Here is a 7,772-nt window from a genome sequence, read left to right on the forward strand (position 1 = left end):
CACAGGTTCTGGATTATAGAATTTATACCCACTATATAAGCATTGTAACCCAGGTTCAATTAGCAACAATGGAGATACATGGAAAAAGAGCAAACAGCCAGGGTCAAGTGTATTGATAAACCACCCCAGTTAAGAAGAGCCAGCAGTGGGGAATTAGTTTTTCTGAGTCTCTCCCATGTAGACATGTTGTTAAACTTTTGTTTGATTTTCTCCTGTTAATCTGTTTCTTCTCAATTTAATTCTTAGACCAGCCAGAAGAACCTAGAAGGGTAGAGGGCAATTTCTTCCTACCCAACAGCTGGGATGAGAATGGGATGCAACATTACTAGCTGTACACTACTTGCCCCAAAGCTGTTGCAGTAAAAGATGCTAGGACACCTGACAGAAGCCAGCAGAAGCCGTGTGGCTGGCAGGGTCTTGGTGCTCTGGCCGGGTGTCAGGCCTGAGCCTCCAAGGAGGAAGAGCCGAGTTCAGGACATTGGACCACCAGAAACCTCCCGACCCCACATAATATCAATCACCAAGAGCTCTCCTAGAGATCTCTGTCTCAACACTAAGACCCAGCTCCACCAAACAGCCAGCAAGCTACAGTGCTGGATGCCCCATGCCAAACAACTAGCAAGACAGGAAGACAGCCCCATCCATTAGCAGAGAGATTGCCTAAAATCATAATAAGTTCACAGAAACCCCAAAACACACCACCGGACGTGGCCCTGCCCAGCAGAAAGACAAGATCAAGTCCCACCCACCAGAACACAGGCACCAGTCCCCTCCACCAGGAAGCCTACACAAGCCAATCAACCACGCTTTACCCACTGAGGGCAGAAACCAAAAACAACGGGAACTATGAACCTGCAGTCTGTGAAAAAGAGACCCGAAACACAGTAAGTTAAGCAAAATAAGAAGATAGAGAAATACACAGCAGATAAAGGAGCAAGGTAAAAACCCACCAGACAAAACAAATGAAGAGGAAATAGGCAGTCTACCTGAAAAAGAATTCAGAGTAATGACAGTAAAGATGACCCAAAATCTCAAGAATACAATGGAGAAGATACAAGAAACATTTAACAAGAACCTAGAAGAACTAAAGAGTAAACAAACAATGATGAACAACACAATAATTAAAAATTCTCTACAAGGAATCAATAGCAGAATAACTGAGGCAGAAGAACGGATAAGTGACCTGGAAGATATAACAGTGGAAATAACTGCTGCAGAGCCAAATAAAGAAAAAAGAATGAAAAGAATTAAGGACAGTCTCAGAGACCTCTGGGACAACATTAAATGTACCAACATTGGAATTATAGGGGTCCCAGAAGAAGAAAAGGAAAACAAAGGGTCTGAGAAAATATTTGAAGAGATTATAGTTGAAAATTTCCCTAACATTGGAAAGGAAATAATCAAGTCCAGGAAGTGCAGAGAATCCCATACAGGATAAATCCAAGAAGAAACAGGCCAAGACACTTATTAATCAAACTATCAAAAATTAAATACAAAGAAAAATACTAAAGAAGCAAGGGAAAAGCAACAAATAACATACAAGGGAATCCCCATAAGGTTAACATCTGATCTTTCAGCAGAAACTCTGCAAGCCAGAAGGGAGTGGCAGGACATATTTAAAGTGATGATAGGGAAAAAACCTACAACCAAGATTACTCTACCCAGCAAGGATCTCATTCAGATTAGATGGAGAAATTAAAACCTTTACAGACAAGCAAAAGCTAAGAGAATTCAGCACCACCAAACCAGCTTTATAACAAATGCTAAAGGAACTTCTCTAGCCAGGAAACACAACAGAAAGAAGAGCCCTACAAAAACAAACCCAAAACAATTAATAAAATGGTAATAGGCACATACATATTGATAATTACCTTAAATGTAACTGGATTAAATAATCCAACCAAAAGACACAGATTTGCTGAATGGATACAAAAACAAGACCCGTATATATGCTGTCTACAAGAAACCCACTTCAGACCTAGGGACACATAGAGACTGAAAGTGAGGGGATGGAAAAAGATATTCCATGCAAATGGAAATCAAAAGAAAGCTGGAGTAGCAATTCTCATACCAGACAAAATAGACTTTATAATAAAGACTATTACAAGAAACAAAGAGGACACTACATAATGATCAAGGAATCAATCCAGAAGAAGATATAACAATTGTAAATATTTATGCACCCAATATAGGAGCACCTCACTACATAAAGCAAATACTAACAGCCATAAAAGGGGAAATTGACAGTACCACAATAATAGGGGGACTTTGACACCCCACTTTCCCCAATGGACAGATCATCCAAAATGAAAATAAATAAGGAAACACAAGCTTTAAATGACACATTAGACAAGATGGACTTAATTGATATTTATAGGACATTCCATCCAAAAACAACAGAATACACTTTCTTCTCAAGTGCTCATGGAATATTCTCCAGGATACATGATATCTTGGGTCACAGATCAAGCCTCAGTAAATTAAAGAAAACTGAAATCATATCAAGTATCTTTTCCAACCACAGCGCTATGAGACTAGATATCAACTACAGGGAAAAAAACTGTAAAAAATACAAACACATAGAAGCTAAACAATACACTACTAAATTACCAAGAGATCACTGGAGAAACCAAACAGGAAATGAAAAAATACCTAGAAACAAATGACAATGAAAACACAATGAACCAAAACCTATGGGATGCAGCAAAAGCAGTTCTAAGAGGGAAGTTTATAACAATACAATCCTACCTCAAGAAACAAGGAAAGGGCCTCCCTGGTGGCGCAGTTGTTGGGAATCTGTCTGCCAGGGCAGAGGACACGGGTTCAAGCCCTGGTCCGGGAGGATCCCACATGCGGTGGAGCAGCTGGGCCTGTGCGCTACAGCTACTGAACCTGCAGTCTGGAGCCCATGAGCCACAACTACTGAACCTGCATGTCACAACTACTGAAGCATGCACGCCTAGAGCCCGTGCTCTGCAACAAGAGAGGCCATGGCAATGAGAGGCCCACGCACCGCAATGAGGAGTGGTCCCCGCTCGCCGCGGCTGGAGAGGGTCCGCATGCAGCAACGAAGACCCAATGCAGCCAACAATAAATAAATAAATAAATAAATTTATTTTTAAAAAAAAAGAAACAAGGAAAATCCAAATCAACAACCTAACCTTACACCTAAAGCATTAGAGAAAGAAGTACAAAAAAACCCCCAAAGTTAGCAGAAGGAAAGAAATCATAAAGATCAGATCAGAAACAAATGAAAAAGAAGTGAAGGAAATAATAGCAAAGATCAATAAAACTAAAAGCTGGTTCTTTGAGAAGATAAACAAAATTGATAAACCATTAGCCAGATTCATCAAGAAAAAAAGGGAGAAGACTCAAATCAACAGAATTAGAAATGTAAAAGGAGAAGTAACAACTGACACTGCAGAAATACAAAAGATCATGCAAGATTACTACAAGCAACTATACACCGATAAAATGGACAACCTGAAAGAAATGGACAAATTCTTAGAAAAGCACAACCTTCCAAGACTGAACCAGGAAGAAATAGAAAATAGGAACAGACCAATCACATGCACTGAAATTGAAGCTGTGATTAAAAATCTTCCAACAAACAAAAGCCCAGGACCAGATGGTTTCACAGGTGAATTCTATCAAACATTTAGAAAAGAGCTAACACCAATTCTTCTCAAACTCTTCCAAAATATAGCAGAGGAGGAACACTCACAAACTCATTCTACGAGGCCACCATCACCCTGATACCAAAACCAGACTAAGATGTCACAATAAGGAAAACTAGAAGCCAATAGATGCAAAAATCCTCAACAAAATACTAGCAAACAGACCAACAGCACATTAAAAGGATCATACACCATGATCAAGTGGGGTTTATTCCAGGAATGCAAGGATTCTTCAATATACGCAAATCAATCAACGTGATACACCATATTAACAAATTGAAGGAGAAAAACCATATGATCATCTCAATAGATGCAGAGAAAGCTTTCGACAAAATTCAACACCCATTTATGATAAAAACCCCCCAGAAAGTAGGCATAGAGGGAACTTTCCTCAACATAATAAAGGCCATATATGACAAACCCACAGCCAACATCATCCTCAATGGTGAAAAACTGAAACCATTTCCACTAAGATCAGGAACAAGACAAGGTTGCCCACTATCACCACTCTTATTCAACATAGTTTTGGAAGTTTTAGCCACAGCAATCAGAGAAGAAAAGGAAATAAAAGGAATCCAAATCGGAAAAGAAGAAGTAAAGCTGTCACTGTTTGCAGATGACATGATACTATACATAGAGAATCCTAAAGATGCTACCGGAAAACTACTAGAGCTAATCAATGAATTGGTAAAGTAGCAGGATACAAAATTAATGCACAGAAATCTCTTGCATTCCTATATACTAACGACGAAAAATCTGAAAGAGGAATTAAGGAAACACTCCCATTTACCACTGCAACAAAAAGAATAAAATATCTAGGAATAAACCTACCTAAGGAGACAAAAGACCTGTAGGCAGAAAATTATAAGACACTGATGAAAGAAATTAAAGACGATACAAACAGATGGAAAGATACACCATGTTCTTGGATTGGAAGTATCAGCATTGTGAAAATGACTATACTACCCAAAGCAATCTACAGATTCAGTGCAATCCCTATCAAACTACCAATGGCATTTTTCACAGAATTGGAACAAAAATTTCACAATTTGTATGGAAACACAAAAGACCCCAAATAGCCAAAGCAATCTTGAGAAATAAAAATGGAGCTAGAGGAATCAGGCTCCCTGACTTCAGACTATACTACAAAGCTACAGTTATCAAGACAGTATGGCACTGGCACAAAAACAGAAATATAGATCAATGGAACAGAATAGAAATCCCAGAGGTTAACCCATGCACCTATGGTCACTGTATCTTTGACAATGGAGGCAAGAATATACAGTGGAGAAAAGACAACCTCTTCAATAAATGGTGCTGGGAAAATGGGATAGCTACATGTAAAAGAATGAAATTAGACACTCACTAACACCATACACAAAAATAAGCTCAAAATGAATTAAAGATCTAAATGTATGGCCAGACACTATAAAACTCTTAGAGGAAAACATAGGCAGAACACTTTATGACATAAATCACAGCAAGATCCTTTTGGACCCACCTCCTCTAGAAATGGAAATAAAAACAAAAATAAACAAATGGGACCGAAGGAAACTTAAAAGTTTTTGCAGAGCAAAGGAAACCGTAAACAAGATGAAAAGACAACTCTCAGAATGGGAGAAAATATTTGCAAACAAAGCAACTGACAAAGAATTAATCTCCAAAATATACAAGAAGCTCATGCAGCTCAATATCAAAAAACCAACAACCCAATCCCAAAATGGGTGGAAGACCTAAATAGACATTTCTCCAAAGAAGGTATACAGATTGCCCACAAACACATGAAAGGATGCTCAACATCACAAATCATTAAAGAAATGCAAATCAAAACCACAATGAGGTATCACCTCACACAGGTCAGAATGGCCATCATCCAAAACTCTACAAACAATAAATGCTGGAGAGGGTGTGGAGAAAAGGGAACCCTCTTGCACTGTTGGTGGGAATGTAACAGCCACTATGGAGAACAGTACGGAGGTTCCTTAAAAAACTAAAAATAGAACTACCATATGACCCAGCAATCCCACTACTGGGCATATACCCCGAGAAAACCATAATTCAAAGAGTCATGTACCACAATGTTCACTGCAGCTCTATTTACAATAGCCAGGACTTGGAAGCAACCTAAGTGTCCATCGACAGATGAATGGATAAAGAAGATGTGGCACATATATACAATGGAATATTTTTTAGCCATAAAAAGAAACGAAATTGAGTTATTTCTACTGAGGTGGATGGACCTAGAGTCTGTCACACAGAGTGGAGTAAGTCAGAAAGAGAAAAACAAATACCATACACTAATACATATATATGGAGTCTAAAAAAGAAAATGGTTCTAATGAACCTAGGGGCAGGACGGAAATAAAGACACAGATGAAGAGAATGGACTTGAGGATACGGGGAGGGGGAAGGGTAAGCTGAGACGAAGTGAGAGAGTGGTATTGACATTTATACACTACCAAATGTAAAATAGATAGCTAGTGGGAAGCAGCCGCATAGCACAGGGAGATCAGCTCGGTGCTTTGTGACCACCTAGAGGGGTGGGATAGGGAGGGTGGGAGGGAGACGCAAGGGGGGGGAAATATGGGGATATATGTATATGTATAGCTGATTCACTTTGTTATACAGCAGAAACTAACACAACATTGTAAAGCAATTATACTCCAATAAAGATGTTAAAAAAAAAAAAAAAAGAACTGTGGGTAGGCATGGTGATTTACTAGGCATGAGTCTGCAGAAAGAGCACATCTGCAGATTTTCATCCTCCCACAAAATAATCTGTTCCATCCTATGGTGGACACACCCTAAGAGGTATGCCCTTGTATGATATTGCCTTGAGTGTGGGCTGAACCTGTAGATATGTTAGGATATTTGTTCTCTTGATTAGCACACCCCACATTCAATCTGTCAAGAATCCTGTTGGCTCTATCTTCAATTCTACCTAAAACCAACCACTTCTCGCCAATTCCACGGCTGCCACACTGCTTGAGATAGCATAATCTTTATCTGCCATATCTTCCCTGCTTCCCCCGCCCTGTCCTCTATAATCTGCTGTCAGCTCAACACCCAAAATAACCTTTTTACACATTAAGTCAGAACACTTCTGTTACAAGTCCTGCAGTAGCTCTTCTTTTCAGTCAGAGTTCGCAGTCCTATGTGACCTGATGTTCATTGCCTTTGAGACCTCAGTTCCCCTGTCCCCCAATGCAACAGCTGCACTGACTTCCTTGCTATCTTAGAGCCTCTGTGCTAATGTTCCCTCAGATGTCCACATGGCTGACTCCTGCAATTTATCTGGGTCCCTGCTCAAATATCATCTTTTTTAAAAGGCCAACACCAACAACCTTATAGAAAGTTCACCCTTCCCAGCCCTCCTGATTCTCATCACCCTGGTCTAATTTTTGCTTTGCCATAGCACCTATTATCTTAAAACTAACTATATAATTTACTGATTTTACTACATCTGTTGTCTTCTACTACTTAAATAAGCTTCATGAAGCCAAGTGTATTTGTTTTCTTTCATCAATGTATCCCCACATTTACGTGTCTAATCTCTGGCACATAATAGGTGCTCAATACTTGTTGAATTAATTAATTATTAGGAATCAATAACTGGGGAAGAAAAAAAGGCAAAGGATGATAGTTTTAACATGGCATATTTTCTTACATTTAAGTGTTAGAAAAAAGCATAACTTTTTACAAATCAATAAATTCGGTAGGGACTTCCCTGGTGGTGAAATAAGTCTCCGTGCTCTCAATGCAGGGGGCCTGGGTTCAATCCCTTGCCAAGGAACTAGATCCCACATGCATGCTGCAACTAAGAGTTCGCATGCCACACCTAAGGAGCCCGCCTGCCACAACTAAGACCCAGTGCAACCAAATAAATAATGAAAATATTTTAAAATAAATAAATAAATTTGATAAACAAAGATATATATTTCCCCCATCATGCAAAGACTTACAATGCTATGTCTCTCTTCTAAATAACAAGAAACAAGTTCAGACTTTAAATAATAATGAATTCCTAATAAAGAACTAAAATTAGCAAAATAAATTTTAAATGTAAGACCAAAAAAACCTCTAGCCTTTAAGTAG

This window comes from Mesoplodon densirostris, chromosome 1 (genome assembly GCF_025265405.1).
Source record: "Mesoplodon densirostris isolate mMesDen1 chromosome 1, mMesDen1 primary haplotype, whole genome shotgun sequence".
Lineage (NCBI taxonomy): Eukaryota > Metazoa > Chordata > Mammalia > Artiodactyla > Ziphiidae > Mesoplodon > Mesoplodon densirostris.